The sequence below is a fragment of the Hordeum vulgare genome, chromosome 4H (assembly GCF_904849725.1).
Source record: "Hordeum vulgare subsp. vulgare chromosome 4H, MorexV3_pseudomolecules_assembly, whole genome shotgun sequence".
Classification (NCBI taxonomy): Eukaryota; Viridiplantae; Streptophyta; class Magnoliopsida; order Poales; family Poaceae; genus Hordeum; species Hordeum vulgare.
This window is the reverse complement of record NC_058521.1, coordinates 342,849,961-342,869,432: the sequence shown is the minus strand read 5'-3', so window position 1 is coordinate 342,869,432 and position 19,472 is coordinate 342,849,961.

The following is a 19,472-nucleotide window of genomic DNA, read 5'->3' as shown; positions in this document are numbered from 1 at the left end:
CTTGGTAAATCATTTCATGTTAAGGCTTGTCTAGCAAGACCCAACTCTGGTGTTAATTTGCTAACAACTTAATAAAAGCAGAGGGAATAGCTACCCTGAGGAACTAATCAACCCCCCTGGGCCGGTGCTCCTCATGAGTGTTGGTCCAAAACGGACTGCCTATGGGGCCACCACGAGGAAAGTCGAGGTTTGGTTTTCTTCGTAGCTAGTTCCACCCGTCGTGTCTTCAGAACATAGACGGGCTCCTATCGGGTTCGTCGACACGTGAGGAGGTCTTGCTAGATTTGTCTTACCTTAGCGATATATCATGCGCATTGGGATTCCGGTGAGACCTTGGGTCTTCTGAGAGTTGAGGTTTTCCTCTAAGGAATCCAACGAGATCGCGAGATTCGTGGTCGAGGATAACTTTGCGGCCTGTGTTAATTTGTGATGAATTAGTTGGAGCACCCCTGCACGGTTAAATTATTCGGAAAGCCGTGCTCGCGGTTATGTGGCAATCATGCATATTTTTTAACATTCGGTTCTAGATAACTTGAAGTAACTTAAATAAAACCTGCCAACTGTGTGCGTAACCGTGACTGTTTCTATCAGAGTCCCTTCTCTAATCGAGAACACGATGGGGTTATGAATGACGTAAGTAGGTGTTCAGGATCACTTAGTGATCATTCTTAGACCTCGACCGTTTTACATAGACTACCATATCTTATTTTCTGTTCTTCTTAAGTTAGCCACCATATATGCTTAGGTTGCTGCAGACTCAACCACTTAACCTTACCTCACCTATTAACTTAGTTAGACTCGATACCAAGGTTATGAGCTTGCTGAGTCCTCGTGGCTCACAGATTACTACAACCACCCACAGGTACAGGTACCCAAGATGCAAACGTTCTCGACGAGATCCAGCTGAGGTGGGAGTTTGACGAGCCAGTGGCAGGCTATACGTGACGTATCAGGAGGATTAGAGGCACTTGGTCGTGATCGTGAGCCTAGCAAGGTGGGATAACATTGTTTTGCCGTTTATCTTGTTCGTAGTAGGACCCTGTCTTATCTATGAATAATGAATGCTTGTGTGGATTGTAATCTATCATGTGGCTAGTGTAAGACGAATCTTATTACTCATCTCTCTATTTAGGTAATGGCAATGTTATCCTCCCTGCGATACGCTTAGATGCGACCCTTTCCTCTTTTGAGACCTCACCCCCAAATAAGCAAAGTGTCGCATCTTAGTCGTTACACAAGTGCTCCTCATGAGTGTTGGTCCAAAGTTGAGCACTATGCGGGGCCATCTCGGGGCATCTCTGGGGATTTCTATCAGGCCTTCGTATGCTTATCTAATGTGTCGTGATAACGAGATACGCGGTTTCTATCAGGTTCGTCGACACTTCGTGCGAACTTTCTAGATTTGTTTTACGTTTCTCGAACGTCTTGTGCACGGGATTCCAACAATACTTTTGGCTATCTCGACATTCAGGTTGTCCACAAGGTTTCCCAGGAGTCTCCTGGTTTTCCATGGTTTAGGTTTTCCACCTAGCTTGTGGCTAGTTTGTGATGCATGACTTGGAGTACCCCTGCATGGTTAAATCTTTCGGAAAGCCATTCCTGCGGTTATGTGGTAACATGCAAATTTTTTAACATTCGCTCATAGCAAAGTTGAAGTAAACTCAAATAAAAAACACCAATCGTGTGCATAATTGTGACCGTTTCTTCTTGTGAGGTTAGAACTAAGAAGGGAACACGGTGGGGATATGGTTGACTCGTAAGTAGGTGTTCGGGATCACTTCTTGATCATACTAGTTCACGTCCGTTTATGCGTAGATCACTCTTCTTATTATTGTACTCATAATTTAGCCATTCAAACAAATGCTTAGTGTTGGATGCAGCCTCACCACGTAACCATACCTTACCCATTATGATTTGCTAGTCTTGATACCTTGTAAATGAGATTTCTAAGTCCATGTGGCTCATAGATTACTACAAAAACAATTGGAGGTACAGGTAAAGTGATGTTTTGACATGAGAGCAATGCTTCGACCTGTGTTTCTTCGAGTCCAAGCATGGCCTCCACCGGGACCTCCTCTATTTTGCTCGTGCCCAAGCACGTGCACGCCAATCCATCCACACACACATCCACGTGGTGCGCCACCTTCCCTACTCCTGCCGGTGAACTCCTCGTGCGCTTGCAGCCTCGCACGTATCTGCAGCCATGCCGGTCCACTACAACTGGAGAAGTTGTTGCTATTGGCATTCGTCGTTGTCCATGTCCTTCGCGCGTCGATGGTGAGCAAAGGCCTCGCCGTTGTGTCATTTCAAATAAGGCAGCGCCCTCTAGGTGCGCCGCAGCAACATAGTGGTTAGTACTTCACGCACACATTCGGGATGTATTGGGTTCGGAACCTAGCGGAACCAAAAAAATTTCCTTTGGTTCTCTGGTTTCAGTGAGGTTCTGCCAAGTGGGTTCAGCAAGTTGTTTCATAGTTCCTTGCTAGGTCATCATTGTGATCCTTAGGCTAAGGGGTCTGCGGTACGAATCCTAGGCTCCCTTTTTTTCTACTTATTGTACTATTGTTACAAGTTTGCTCGAACCCTTGATTTAGGTGCGGCTAGTCTGCATAATGGATAGGAATTGATGTCGGGTCATAGTGGTTAGTACATATAGATTTTTCCATGAGATCCTGAGATCAATCCCCTCGGCCACACCTTTTCTTTATTTCCTTTAGTTTTTGTCTCACATGTTTCAACTCTAGCAATTCTTCCAAGTCTTTTTCTGTTCTATCCAGTCTCACTTGTTTAGCTTTTTTTAAGATCCACAACTGTTTGTTTGTGCATCCTAGGAACATGTACTAGGTATGTTTTTGATCAGCTTCATGTGAACCATCTGTTAGTGTCATTTTCACCCATGTTCAAATTTCTAGTGTGTTGATGTCTCTATTTGAAAATGCATCATGTTAGAAATGGAAAAATACATTAAAATGTTGCAACTTTGAACATGCATAGCTTTTGATTCATGCATGGCCCCATTGTAGATGATTATTATATGCATTTCGATCTGTGTGATGTTTATTTTCATAACATGTAACTTTCACCTATGTTAAAAAATGTTTAAATTGTTGTCTGGTTATATTTGTGGCATATCAATTTAACTATAGCTTCGATTAAAATGATCCACATATGTAACTTGACTAGAAAAAACTTGTAGAATAATACGGTGCACTTTATTTCCATGTTTAACAAATATAAAATATGCGTAGTTCAAATCTGGACCAATTTAGAAATTAAAATATGAGGTCGATTTGGAAATTAATTAATTTGTTTCCGTCCTCATTTAGAATGCTTAGATAGCTAGTTTAATTATGCTTCACCTCCTGCCATGTTTAAAAACATTTAATCTTGCCGTGTAAATAAACGAGAGTGAACTAAATGATTTGAATGTGGAGTTTCCTCAATATGCAACTTGTTACATATTGAACTCCACTTAATGTGTAGTAGTTGATTGTTGCATCTTCCCATGACATGCATAAATAAATGGATATGGATCATATTTGATTGTTCATCATGGCATGAATATATTGTGGTGTTTATCGTGTCATTTGTTTTTCTGATCTTCTTCTCTTCGCTATTGTTCCGAAAGCATTCGGAGTGTGAGGATTCGTTCGACTACATGGCGTTCGTCTACTTGACGTATTCGTTCTTTTTCCAAGAGGGATCTCACGCAAGATATATATTTCCCTCGATACCACTATGATCATAGCCATGCTACTTGTCTTCGTTCTATCATTATGTCTAGATACCCATCACTTGTTTGCCAAGCCTACCAAAATGTCGTGATAAGCCTCAAACCACCACCTTCCCGGCAAGCTATTGTTTGGCTATGTTACCGCTTGCTCAGCCCTTCTTATAGCTTTGCTAGTTGCAGGTACATGTGTTTCCATGTGTTAACATGGATATCTTTGGGATATCACAATATTATTAATATTTAATTTAATGCATGTATACTTGGTAAAAGGTGGAAGGCTCGGCTTTTTTATCGATGTTTTGTTCCACCTTTTTATCCCTAGTTACTTGTGAACTGATGTTATGGTCCATATTTAGCTCTCCTAACATGCTTGTGGTTGTTATGGGGACCCCCTTGATTTTTGTTTTGGGACAAAACTTTTCTGGCAAGCCCAACATTGATACTACATTCACCTAATAACTAATAAAATTGCATAGGGACCTGCTGGTCCCCATGGATAATTAATCAACCCACGGGATAGTGCTCCTCATGAGTGTTGGTCCAAAATACAGCACTATGTGGAGCCATCCCGGGTCAACTGGGGGATTTCTAACAGGCCTTCATACGCGTAGCTTATCTTTCGTGTCTTGAGAACGAGATAGGCCGATCCTATCGGGTTCGTCGACACGTCGGGCGACGTTGGTGGATTTGTTTTACCTTTCTTGAACGTCTTGTGCCCACGATTCCGAGGATACTTTGGGCTAGCTCGAGTCAGAGGTTTTATACTAGGATTCTGAGGAGACTACAACTTTTCCGTCGTTGAGATTTTCCACACAGCTTGTGGCTAGTTTTATGTATGAGTTGGAGCACCCCTTCAGGGTTAAATCTTTCAGAAAGCCATGCCTGCGGTTATGTGCCAACTTGAAAATTTGTTTAACATCAGGTCATAGAAAACTTGAAGTAAACTCAAGTAAACTACACCAACCCTGTGCGTAATCGTCATGGTATCTTCTCGTGGGCTTTGAACCAAGAAGGGAACATGGTGGGGTTATGTCTGACTCGTAAGTAGGTGTTCATGATCACTTTTTGATCATACTAGTTCAGGTCCACTTATACATAGATCACTCTTCTTATTCTTGTACTCATAAGTTAGCCACTCAAATAAATGTTTAGTTCTTGCTACAACCTCACCACTTAACCACACCTATCCCATTAAGCTTTGCTATACTTGATAGCCATGCAAATGAGATGTGAGTCACTGTGGCCCACAAATTACTACAACAACCATTGCAGATATAGGTAAAGCGATGCTTTGACATGAGAGTGATGTTAGTTTTATTTGGAGTTCTTCTTAATCTTCTTCATCATTCACAGGATGGGTTCAAGGACGGCAGCCTGGGATTAGCAAGGATGGATTTCGCTTTTCTCGTTTTTTCATCCATAGTTAGACCCATCTCTTATATATGGTGTTTGAATGTATGATTGTATTGAGATGACATGATGTGTTTTGTGGTGAGTGTAAGCCAATTCGATATAATCATCTCCTCTTTACATGTACTTGTAACGATATACAGTCTTACGAAACGAAGAGATGCACTTCTATCCCTATGTAGGCCCTCGAGACAAAATGAGGATAGGACCACATCTTGGGCATTACACAAACTCTTGGCGGTTAAGTTTGCTAGTGACAGACACGAGGCTAGTGTCACTAAGGTATAGTAGGTGCTCAAGGATGCTGTCACTAAATGTTAGGTCCTTGAGCAGAAAAAGAAAACAAACATCTTTCAAGTTGTCATGTGCACCCACTGCGCTTCAAGATGCACGGAAGGAGTCACACAACCATTAGAAGGAGATTCACCAGATAAAGAAAATTGCAGAGGGTAAGAGATATTTACTTCAAAGAATTTTTGCTCGACAAAGGTTTTCATTTGTTACTCGAGTATGGAATTCTCCATGCGTGTTTGTGGATCTCTCAAAGAGTGCGGCTAATGTGTCAAAGCATTATTCATCCAAGGAGGATGAGGCGGAGCAAAGGTTGTTCTAGGCTCAGCTCCAATCCACTGAGCAAACCCTTCTTCTATCCGATCAACTAAAACAGTTGATGGAGCTGCAGGAGCTGGGAGAGCCGTCAACGAAGGATCTTTGCATCAGCCTATGGCCGACAGAACCGCTGCCCATCAACTATTTTGGCCTGGTGTAGAAACTAATTACCGTCGCACCCTAGATTGACACCATGGAGCGCTATGTGTCTATGTAGGGAGCTCAGATGGCCTCTGCAAGAATCATGATGCATTGGCCAATAGTGGTACCCACCAAGATGGCCACCACACCTCCGTCGTCTCAAAAGGAATGTAGGTGCCATGAGCTGTACTTCTCCAATGTAATAAAAGGTGCTCTTGCAATCGAGGATTAGTGCTTCAAAGATGTAATATTTTAATGAAAATCCTTTATGATACAATGCTATTTTCTTTGCATTCTATACCTTGACACATGTGTGGTCGTTTTAACTTGAAATTTCCAATCGTCGGCTTCAGCCCCTAACAGATGCTATCCGGGTTGTTTTCGTCTTCCACATTGTTCCCCTTAGCCAACGACTTGGTGCCCAAGGGCGGTGATGCAGGTAAAAACAAGGCAATCAGACTATGTGGCTTTAATTCTTGCACTTAAACATAGGAGCTTGACTATGGGGGCAAAATAAGAGCCCCCTTGAAAATCGTGATGTTCAGCTATACCGCGGTGTAAAAACATTATCACTTGCTTTGTATACCTCCAAACCTTCCGAATAACGCTCTAAATTCCGTATTTGCCATCGGCTCAAAAACTAGTTATCGCTTATTATGACAGTCAATTTTCAGCTTTCTCCGCTAAGGTACTTAACTAGACCAGCTAGAAGTACAACTGCACCATTTCTCCCATTACCCTTTTAGCTGAACGAGCGGAACATAAAGGGGTAAGCACACGAGTCATGCAACCCAACTATTGACCTAGGACATAATTCGGAACCGATGAATATAACGATATATCCAAGACTCCGTACACATGTAATACCAAATAGTGTCGGAATGATGCTTAGGTCGACCATGACAGCCAAGCCCCGGGTCAATTAACCAGTAGCACCGAACATGTGTATAAAATAGGGTTGTAGTGGTGTTGAAAAACAGTTCACAAAAGAAGGAAAAAGAAAAATATGTAGCAAGCCTAATGAACCATAAAGAGTCTTCTTTATTTCCGATTTAACTCATATTTGTACAATTTGAATTGCATAAAGCAACTTTTATAGATATCGAAAAGAAATTTACAAAGTAAATGTTTACACATGGATTTCTTATAGATGGCTTGATTTACCATGGGATGCCCTGCTACATGTCTGCACCTTCACTCTTTGGGAAGTGCTCCTTGATAGGGGCGAGCGGTCCATTATCAAAGGTGGTCTTGAGAAGCCACCGAGGTGTTGTTAGCTTGATGCAAAGTTGGTCCTTTACGGTACTTGCATGTTCCAAGGATGTTCATGACCCTGGTTCGGTTTAGCCGAACACCTGGTCTCGTGTAATTGGTCCCCACAGCTGTCCATGGTATCTTAAGCGCGGAATTGTGCCTTTGAGGCGCATACTTTACTAGTGGCGAAGTGCTACTGTGGGGAGTGTATCCCTATTAAGTTTTACTATGGGAGCGATCTGAGAACTGCTGCGGGGCACGAGCTTGGTTGTGTTTTTTAACGGATAGTTGTGACTTTAGAGTCGTATTTCCAACCCGTACTTTGGCTGCTAGAGCCGCAGTATGTTCTTCCATTCGGAGGGATCACTCACTGTTACCATTGACGATAATGACGGCCTTACGTCCTGGCATCTTTCGCTTTAGGTTTGTATAACATGCAATGGCACTAAAGTGACTGAATGATATACAGCCACTGAGTGCATGATACCCGTTGCAGAACGATGTTGAAGATCAAGTCTTCATCGCAGAAGTTATCGGGTGAACCGAACACTACTTCAAGGGTTATGGTGCCCGAACAGCGGGCCTCAATGCCAGGAATTATTTCTTTAAGGTAGTGTATCTAGGTTTGGTCCTTGATGGTTCAATGCATATTGTTCTTACTGTGTATGCATGGATTAGATTGAGGCCTGTGCCTCCATCCATGAGGACTCGAGTGAGACGATACCCATCAATGATGGGGTCGAGCACCAAGGCCGCGGAACCCCGTGCCGAATACTGGTTGGGTGATCCGTGCGGTCATAGGTGATCGGGCATGCTAGCCATCGGTTGTACTTCGGAGTACTGGATCTATGGCGTATACGTCCAAGAGTGCTTGTTTCCTCTCCTTTTTTGGTATGTGCGTGACATAGTTCATATTTACGGTTTTCACCTCAGGAGGAAATTGCTTTTGGCCCCCGTTGTTAGGCCGATAAGGTTCTTCATCGTCCTTGCTGTGGCGACTCTTTCCCTAGTCATCGGCTATATTTTTTCTCGCTTGTTTGATTACACAACAGTTACGGTTGGTGTGAATAGCGGTCTTATTTTGGTTACTGTGGGTTTGGCAAGGCATGTCCAGTATTTTTTCTAGCATGGTTGCCCCATCCTGATTCCCTTCAGAAGGTTTCTTCCTTGGTCCGGACCTGGACTTGAGGAGTCTTCGACTTCACTGCAATTGTGTCGACACTAGTTCTTGTTGAGACGTGGCTTTTCATTGCTATCCCTGGCTGTACAAGTGTCGGGGTTTGCAGGAGGGTTAGTTTGATGGGCTAGCCATGTATCCTCTCTCACAAAAAAGTGGGTCATTAGTGAGGTAAGTTCTACCATTGTCCTAGGGCTCTCCCGTTCGACCGTCCAGGCTAACCATTCATCTCATATATTATTTATGAAGGAAGCTAATGTGTCAGCATGTGAACAATCAACAATTTGATTTTTCTTAGTAAAGAATCGATTCTAGAATTGTCGAGATGACTCATTGTCTTGTTGGATGATATGGCTCAAGTCATCGGACCCATGCGGTCGAACAGAAGAGCCATTATAGTTGTCTTGGAAAGCATCTTCAAGCTCTTCCCAACTCCAATGGAGTTTTCTGAGAGGCTATTCAACTATTGTCGCGTTGGTCCTTTGAGCTTCAATAGTAAGTAATTAATGGTGTGGAGGTCATCTCCACGAGCCATATGAATGTGGATAAGGAAATCCCCAACCCACATGCCTGGTCTGTTGTCCCGTCGTATTCCTCTATATTTACAGGTTTAAACCCTTCTGGGAACTAATGTTGCATCACCTCATCTGTAAAGTACATAGGGTGAGGAGCACCCCTTATCCGAGCTTTGTCATGTTGGAGGTCAGATAAAACCCTACCCCGCTCATGTTCCTGAAATCCATCATCTGATCGAGACGAGCTTGGTACCCATCCCATCTAGCGGGAGTGTGCCGTTTGGATCCATAAATTGATCTTGCATGTCCTTTTCTAGCATTCATATTGTGGCGAATATCAAATGGGTCTCCGGGCTGAGCTGGCTCTCCTCTTCTTCTGTGAGGATGTTCGGAATGGTCTGCAGCTTCTTCGGCTGTCCTGGCCCCCCTCGAGAGGGCGGTCCATTTGATCATCTTGAGAGAATCCGGGCGATATGGTCTCCAAGGTCTCGTCTTCAAACTCTGGTAGCAATCGGCAGCTTGAGTAACTTTTATTCTGGCCCCACGGCTCCTGGCCGCACCCTTCTTCGTTGGCTAGGACTTTCGTCTATCTTTCATTTGGCCCCTCATTTGTTTTTAATGAACGCTTCGAGCAGTGGCTATGAGCTGTCAGTTGAATACTTCTTGATCCAGCGGGTCTTCAAGGACGATGAAATCTTCTTCTCCCAAGTTGTACTCCTCTTCAACTTGAGGGAGGTAGTGGCTATCTTCGGAATTGTCGAGTTCTTCAGACTTTTACGGATCTGTGTGTGCGGACAAATCATCAGGGTTGTTTTCAAGATACACGGGTTCAAAGGGATTTTCTATACCATCACGTTCGGTGTTTTCTATGGTGCTCGTGTTACTTTCATTGCCCTTACGAGCCTTAGGATTTTTGCACTCACGCCAGTGCTTGCCGGACTTTTCGCCACTTTTATTCACTGGTGTGTCATCATCGCTCTTCCCAGTGATGCCATCTTATTTAGGGGGGTCCACCATGTACACGTGTTATGTGATACTAGTAGTCGATTCTTCAGTCGCGGGATGAACGGATGTATTGACAGCCGTGTCCATATCTTCGATTTCTTCTAAGGAGAAGTCTAAAAGATCGGTTAGATCTTCGATAGTGGTTAACAAGTGGGTGGTTGGTGGGAAATAAAGTTCCCTGCATCTGGACTCAAAGTCGAAAGGATCATAGATCGGGGCCAACCTAGAAAAACTATCCGTCGTTCAGGTTCGGACCAACATCTCATTCGACATTGAGAGTTTGGTGAGACTAGTGTTCAGAACATTGGCGTAGTTGATCTCTAGTGCATCAGCATGGGGAGTGTGTTTGGGCGAGGTTACCCCCAGCCTCTTGGACGCCAAGGTCGGATCTGTCCTCAAGGCCGGATCTGAGGTTGGCACAATCCCACACTCAAGGTCAGGGATGGGACCCTAAGTCAAGGCTTTGGGGTTTTCGAGATCTTCGACCGAAGTTGAGATCCGAGTGAGGATCGGATTGCCTTGGGCATTGGCGACATAATCTAAGTCGGTGAATCCATTGATTAGATCATGGTGATGAGTCGCTTTGTTGTGCAGGATAGTACTACCGAACACAGAAAGTTGCTAGGGGACAAACATATCATCGGGTTAATGTGTTCTTTGACAACCGAGCGAGCCATTGATCGTTCTGACGATCCTTCAACGGAACTCTCTATTAAAGCAACAATGTTGGTGCCAAAACTGGCGGATCTGGAGCAAGGGGTCTGAACTGTGGATCTTGGATCGATAGGTAACAAGAGACAAGGGATAAGGTGTTTACCCAGGTTCCAACCCTCTTGATAGAGGTAAAACCCTATGTCCTTCTCTTGTTATATTGATGGTGTGGCACAAAGTACATAGTTGATCTACCTCAAGATCAGATGTTGTGTTCTAAACCCTAGGAGTAATGAGCTTAATCTTCCTCATGGACTTAAACCCTCTAGTTTATATAGATATGAGAGATACTAGGGTTACAAAACGTTAGTTATACATCACGGAGGGGATATGTTGATCACTACATAACCATGGAGTACACACCAAGTCTTTGGAAGAGTCCATCTGGAATACAACATCACTTTGTTCATCATTAGTCCAATAATGATGATAGAACAGACCAGGAGTGCGGCCCGAGGACTCGTTAGTCCCAAACTCCCTAAGATAGCATTAACAACTCCTTTATAGAGGTCGACACGGATCTTCCTTTGGTTCTTCCTCAAGCATCTCAAGCTAAAACTCTCAATCTTGATCTAGATCTCGACCCCCCGTTGTGGGAGAAATCGTGCTCCAGAGAGTACGGGATTGAATATCACAAGTCATGTTTGTAGCCTGTAATTGTAGTAGTCTATCAGGGAGATGCACAACCAACTATTCCCCTCTACGAATCGATGAGTAACATGTAAATTAGGATTCATATGAATATTATATCATTTTCAAAAGGATGTAATACAAAAAGGTCTAACTACATCCTCTTCATCATCATGGCCCCTTATTTGTTGTTGTAGAACCTCCCAAGGGACATTATGTTTAGGTAGTTTCGGATGCGAACTTTCTCCCCCCTTGGGTAGAAGAAGGGATAAGACAACGGTTCATATGAGCCATTAGTCACACGTATAATGTGCTTCTGGTTGTTTCCACCGAAAAGTCTAATACTACGATTAAACCTTTTTGCTAGGTTAGCGCCCTCCACCCATATTGCAGCGACCTCAGATGACAGCGGCCTATTATATCTCCGTTGGTCAAGCCCTTGGTTAGTGTTGAGGTCTATCCTGTAATAGTCGATGTTATCCTTGTGTGCACCCAAGGTCCTAAACTGCTGGGACTACTGGTTTCCCCGTAGTATATCCACTAACTTCTTCTCAACATCCTGGTCCAATTGCTTAGTGGCAGAATTGTGATGGGTCAGGGTAGGGTCGTTGTCATAGAAGTATAACTTGAGATGCTGTGGACACGAGCTTGGCTCGAAGGAATGCACGTTGTGGTAGATGGTGCCATGCGCCCGGAATGTGTACACCCCAGACTTCATGTTCGTGTAGTTCTCTTCGAGGCTAACATCAAGGGTTGGGAATGAGAAGTGGTTGTTAAAGAACCATATGTTCCCTCGAAAGTGTCTATGTCCGTATCTATGTTGGACAGAAACCTCATTAGCTCAGGGATGGCATCCGGTTCCTTGAGTTCGATCTGCTAATTGCGGTAGAAGAAGTCGTCAGTGTGAGACTCAAACTTCTTAGCCTTAGAGTGATCACAGTTTTCGGCGTGCTTCAAGATGTGAGGGCTGCCAGGGAAGTCCGAGTAGACATAGTCAAAGGGGTCATGGTGGATACTCTCAAGGCCAGACATGTTCGTGTCTTCATCTCCATCCATGTTATCAAAATCAGATCATGGGGCCATTTATTGTGACATTGCAATGTCACTATTATCTACTCTTAGGTGTACTAAATTTTTTCCAAAAATTGGCTCTTCACACTTCGATCGTACTTTGGACACCAAATAGATAGTACTTGTCATCCATGAAGTTGGCACACAATGGGTTATCCTCCATGATGCCACTAAGGAAGACCTCAATGACTCATGTGACATTGTTGATATGGTAAGATAATGGCTCATAACGATGTGCAGAAGACAATGGTATATTAGAGTCTTACCATCAATCCCGATAGTGTAAGTCGACATGCTCGTCGAAGGGCCATAAACAAGTGAAAAAACTTTGTTGCTTGACACCTGTGAGATTGTTGGTGGTGTGCCTGGTGACAGGGCAACATCAATTGAGATTCTAGACGACTAGCATGTTAAATGAGGGTCCATGGTCAACAGACACAAAAACATAGTAAATATGGTTGTTACCTTCTGTTCTGATTGTGTATTCAGGTATGCTACATGTGGTTGAGGCAACATGTCCATCGACTCGGATAGGTTGCTCCATTGAGCTTGTTCTCGGTGTGGCGGTGCACCTCACGAATGGGGTATTCACCATAGCTGAAAATTGTACATTACGACTACCTAGAAGAGCAGTTCTCTCACCATGTGGCACTCTGAGTGTACTTGGTTTTCGCATGCCGGTATTTTCCCAACGCTTTTTCTTCGTCGTACCTTCCTTGCAAGCTCGCTCTCGGGCCCTACTGTGATAGTCTGGCTTATTAGGGATGATAGACTACTCATATCAATAAGAATTCCTTCTTTTCCTTCTTTTCCGAGAAGTTCATCTAGGGTGCGCATGAGTGAGGACAAAGTGCGTAGAAAAGACTAGTATTGATATGTGGGGCCAGTCTAGATCCCGCCAGGAATAACGACCGCCGGCGGGTGTGTCTGGGGCGTTACAAGTTTGGTATCAGAGCCGACCCTTGCGGTTACACGGATGTTTGCGGACAGGTGTGCGGTCATGTTGTTCATGACGTTTGTGACCCGTCGTGGCACACGGCATGGTACATGTACTGGACTAGATGCACAGACGTTTGTACCAAGAGGGAACGCTCCTGCGGCCCGACGAGGACGTCGTTGCTCTGAGTGGTGGTGTATGTGATAGCCTGGCTTATTAGGGATGATAGACTACTCATATCAATAAGGAATTCTTTCTTTTCCGGGAGCCCATTCAAATAGAACTCCCAAGTTAAGCGTGCTCAGTTTGGAGTAGTTCTAGGATGGGTGACCGACCCGGAAGTTCATCCCGGGTGCGCATGAGTGAGGACAAAGTACGCAGAAAAGACTAGTATTGATATGTGCGGCTAGTCTAGATCGCGCTAGGAGTAACGATCGCCGGCGGGTGTGTCCGGGGCGTTACACCTACACCGAGTTCTGGTCTCATGTACTAGATCGTTAGCTCCATTGTTTGTGTTTGTTACTAATTCCATGTTTTGTGTGATGGCATTTATCGTGTGACAATTGATTTCCATGTGGTTGCCCAATACATAAGTATCACCAAAGTTTCTTCTTATGTACATACCTACACCATTGTAGAGTTCGTAGTAAATATAAATGGTTAAGAAGTAGAGTTTACCATTGATGGGGGACTTTACCATCGGATTCACCATTGCAGCTGTATGTGTGTGCTCACGTGATGATCGGGTTTGCATGTGTTGGTTTCTACCATAGGCGCATCGCATGCAAATTAAAATTTTCCTATGCGAAGAACAAACAAGAACATGCTACGGAGATGGATCACAGGTCGTTACCAATTGACACAAAGTGTCGTGTAGAGGAAGTAGATGTGGCACCGCGTCCACGTGGTTCGTATCCTCCTCGTCTGATCTCCCTCGAACAGTCGCTCGCCGGATCCCACGTACAGGTTCACCGGAGCGGCGCAGGTGCACCGCCTATAGCGGTATCCGCACGTGCAGGAGGAACACCGTGCGGCGGACTGCTAGGTCCGGATCATACAGTCGGTGGCGACGAGTGGAGATGGCTAGCTGCAACACATGCAAATCCCTAATGACCGCACCGAAGACATCAACCGGATAGGTGTGCCGCACCTCCACTATATATAGGCGTCCGCCGCGGGCTTAACTCTTGGAACTCGCACGGACCCTAAAGCCCACGTGTTCCTTACCTTAAGCGTGCGACCCATTAAGTTTTCATTCACTTGGTCGCGAGTCAAACCATGTCCGACTCGTCTAGTTGGTAGCGGTCTCTAGAAGGACATGCCGACTACAAGTGTCCGATGAAGATGGTTAGGCAAACCTGTACTTCATACTCTTGTTCCCTTTGCCACACGATATACATTGTCGTGCTCAAGGCGACATGGTTATCCTTGTTGCCGCACGACCTCTTTCTCATTCCGGTGAATCTGACCAACATTCAGATTATCTCATAATCCTCATTGCATGGCCATGCTTATCGACATCATATCACTCGAGGGTCTCAGAGTATATCTCTACTGAACGGAGGGGCTGTTGGGGAACGTCGCATGGGAAACAAAAAATTTCCTACGCGCACGAAGACCTATCATGGTGATGTCCATCTACGAGAGGGGATGAGTGATCTACGTACCCTTGTAGATCGTACAGCAGAAGCGTTAGAGAACGTGGTTGATGTAGTGGAACGTCCTCACGTCCCTCGATCCGCCCCGCGAACAATCCCGCGATCAGTCCCACGATCTAGTACCGAACGGACGGCACCTCCGCGTTCAGCACACGTACAGCTCGACGATGATCTCGGCCTTCTTGATCCAGCAAGAGAGACGGAGAGGTAGAAGAGTTCTCCGGCAGCGTGACGGTGCTCCGGAGGTTGGTGATGATCTTGTCTCAGCAGGGCTCCGCCCGAGCTCCGCGGAAACACGATCTAGAGGAAAAACTATGGAGGTATGTGGTCGGGCAGCCGTGAGAAAGTCGTCTCAAATCTGCCCTAAAAGCCCCATATATATAGGAGGAGGGAGGGGGACCTTGCCTTGGGGTCCAAGGGACTCCCAAGGGGTCGGCCGAGCCAAGGGGGGGAGGACTCCCTCCCCCCAACCGAGTTGGACTTGGTTTGGTGGGAGGAGTCCCCCTCCCTTCCCACTTCTTCCCTCTTTTTTTTTATTTTCCTTTGATTTTCTTATCTTGGCGCATAGGCTCCCTTGGGGCTGTCCCACCAGCCCACTAAGGGCTGGTGTGTCCCCCAAAAGCCTATGGGCTTCCCCGGAGTGGGTTACCCCCCTCCGGTGAACTCCCGGAACCCATTCGTCATTCCCGGTACATTCCCGGTAACTCCGAAAACCTTCCGGTAATCAAATGAGGTCATCCTATATATCAATCTTCGTTTCCGGACCATTCCGGAAACCCTCGTGACGTCCGTGATCTCATCCGGGACTCCGAACAACATTCGGTAACCAACCATATAACTCAAATACGCATAAAACAACGTCGAACCTTAAGTGTGCAGACCCTGCGGGTTCGAGAACTATGTAGACATGACCCAAGAGACTCCTCGGTCAATATCCAATAGCGGGACCTGGATGCCCATATTGGATCCTACATATTCTACGAAGATCTTATCGTTTGAACCTCAGTGCCAAGGATTCGTATAATCCCGTATGTCATTCCCTTTGTCCTTCGGTATGTTACTTTCCCGAGATTCGATCGTCAGTATCCGCATACCTATTTCAATCTCGTTTACCAGCAAGTCTCTTTACTCGTTCCGTAATACAAGATCCCGCAACTTACACTAAGTTACATTGCTTGCAAGGCTTGTGTGTGATGTTGTATTACCGAGTGGGCCCCGAGATACCTCTCCGTCACACGGAGTGACAAATCCCAGTCTTGATCCATACTAACTCAACTAACACCTTCGGAGATACCTGTAGAGCATCTTTATAGTCACCCAGTTATGTTGCGACGTTTGATACACACAAAGCATTCCTCCGGTGTCAGTGAGTTATATGATCTCATGGTCATAGGAATAAATACTTGACACACAGAAAACAGTAGCAACAAAATGACACGATCAACATGCTACGTCTATTAGTTTGGGTCTAGTCCATCACGTGATTCTCCCAATGACGTGATCTAGTTATCAAGCAACAACACCTTGTTCATAATCAGAAGACACTGACTATCATCGATCAACTGGCTAGCCAACTAGAGGCATGCTAGGGACGGTGTTTTGTCTATGTATCCACACATGTAAATGAGTCTTCATTCAATACAATTATAGCATGGATAATAAACTATTATCTTGATACAGGAATTATAATAATAACTATACATTTATTATTGCCTCTAGGGCATAATTCCAACAGTCTCCCACTTGCACTAGAGTCAATAATCTAGCCCTCACATCACTATGTGATTTATATTGTAATAACTCTAACACCCATACAGTTCTGGTGTCGATCATGTTTTGGCCGTGGAAGAGGTTTAGTCAGCGGGTCTGCTACATTCAGATCCGTGTGCACTTTGCATATATTCACGTCCTCCTCCTCGACGTAGTCGCGGATGAGGTTGAAGCGTCGTTTGATGTGTCTGGTCTTCTTGTGAAACCTTGGTTCCTTTGCTAAGGCAATGGCACCAGTGTTGTCACAGAACAAGGTTATTGGATCCAGTGCACTTGGCACCACTCCAAGATCCGTCATGAACTGCTTCATCCAGACACCCTCCTTAGCCGCCTCTGAGGCTGCCATGTACTCCGCTCCACATGTAGAATCTGCTACGACGCTTTGCTTGGAACTGCACCAGCTTACTGCACCCCCATTAAGAATAAATACGTATCCGGTTTGCGACTTAGAGTCGTCCGGATCTGTGTCAAAGCTTGCAACAACGTAACCTTTTACGGCGAGCTCTTCGTCACCTCCATACACGAGAAACATCTCCTTAGTCCTTTTCAGGTACTTCAGGATATTCTTGACCGCTGTCCAGTGATCCACTCCTGGATTACTCTGGAACCTGCCTGCCATACTTATGTCCAGGCTAACATCCGGTCTAGTGCACAGCATTGCATACATGATAGAGCCTATGGCTGAAGCATAGGGGACGGAGCGCATATGCTCTCTATCTTCATCAGTTGCTGGGCACTGAGTCTTACTCAATCTTGTACCTTGTAACACTGGCAAGAACCCTTTCTTGGACTGTTCCATTTTGAACCTCTTCAAAACTTTATCAAGGTATGTGCTTTGTGAAAGTCCTATCAGGCGTTTTGATCTATCCCTATAGATCTTAATGCCTAGAATGTAAGCAGCTTCTCCTAGGTCCTTCATAGAGAAACTTTTATTCAAGTAACCTTTTATGCTCTCCAAGAGCTCCACGTTGTTTCCAATCAGTAATATGTCATCCACATATAGTATTAGAAATGCCACAGAGCTCCCACTCACTTTCTTGTAAATACAAGATTCTCCAACCACTTGTATAAACCCAAATGCTTTGATCACCTCATCAAAGCGTTTGTTCCAACTCCGAGATGCTTGCACCAGTCCATAAATGGATCGCTGGAGCTTGCACACCTTGTCAGCATTTTTAGGATCGACAAAACCTTCGGGTTGCATCATATACAATTCTTCCTTAAGGAAACCGTTAAGGAACGCCGTTTTGACATCTATCTGCCAGATTTCATAATCGAAAAATGCAGCTATTGCTAACATGATTCTGACGGACTTAAGCATTGCTACGGGAGAGAAAGTCTCATCGTAGTCAATTCCTCGAACTTGTAAAAAACCCTTTGCCACAAGTCGAGCTTTATAAACGGTCACATTACCGTCAGCGTCCGTCTTCTTCTTAAAGATCCATTTGTTCTGAATAGCCTTGCGGCCCTCAGGTAGTATCTCCAAAGTCCACACTTTGTTCTCATACATGGATCCTATCTCGGATTTCATGGCTTCTAGCCATTTGTTGGAATCTGTGCCCACCATTGCTTCTTCATAATTTGCAGGTTCATTGTTGTCTAACAACATGATTGATAAGACGGGATTACCGTACCACTCTGGAGCAGCGCGTGATCTCGTCGACCTGCGTGGTTCAACAGAAACTTGAACTGGCGTTTCATGATCATCATTAACTTCCTCCTCAACCGGCGTTGCAACGACAGAGGTTTCCCCTTGCCCTGCACCACCATCCAGAGGGATGAGAGGTTCGACAACCTCGTCAAGTTTTATCTTCCTCCCACTCAATTCTCTCGAGAGAAACTCCTTCTCGAGAAAAGTTCCGTTCTTAGCAACAAACACTTTGCCTTCGGATTTGAGATAGAAGGTGTACCCAACTGTCTCTTTTGGGTAACCTATGAAGACGCATTTTTCCGCTTTGGGTTCCAGCTTTTCAGGCTGAAGCTTTTTGACATAAGCATCACATCCCCAAACTTTAAGAAACGACAACTTTGGTCTTTTGCCATACCACAATTCGTATGGTGTCATCTCAACGGATTTTGATGGTGCCCTATTTAAAGTGAATGCAGCTGTTTCTAATGCATAACCCCAAAATGATAACGGCAAATCAGTAAGAGACATCATAGATCGCACCATCTCTAACAAAGTACGATTACGACGTTCGGACACACCATTACTGTGGTGTTCCAGGCGGTGTTAACTGTGAAACAATTCCACATTATCTTAAGTGAGTACCAAACTCGAAACTCAGATATTCACCCCCACGATCAGACCGTAGGAACTTGATCTTCTTGTTACGATGATTTTCTACTTCACTCTGAAATTGCTTGAACTTTTCAAATGTTTCAGACTTGTGCTTCATCAAGTAGACATAACCATATCTACTCAAATCGTCAGTGAAGGTGAGAAAATAACGATATCCGCCGCGTGCCTCCACGCTCATTGGACCACACACATCGGTATGTATGATTTCCAACAAGTCACTTGCACGCTCCATTGTTCCGGAGAACGGAGTCTTAGTCATCTTGCCCATGAGGCATGGTTCGCACGTGTCAAGTGAATCAAAGTCAAGTGACTCCAAAAGTCCATCAGCATGGAGTTTCTTCATGCGCTTTACACCAATATGACCCAAGCGGCAGTGCCACAAAAATATGGCGCTATCATTGTTTACTCTAACTCTTTTGGTCTCAATGTTATGTATATGCGTATCGCTATCGAGATTCAATATGAACAATCCTCTCACATTCGGTGCATGACCATAAAAAATGTTACTCATAGAAATAGAACAACCATTATTCTCAGACTTAAAAGAGT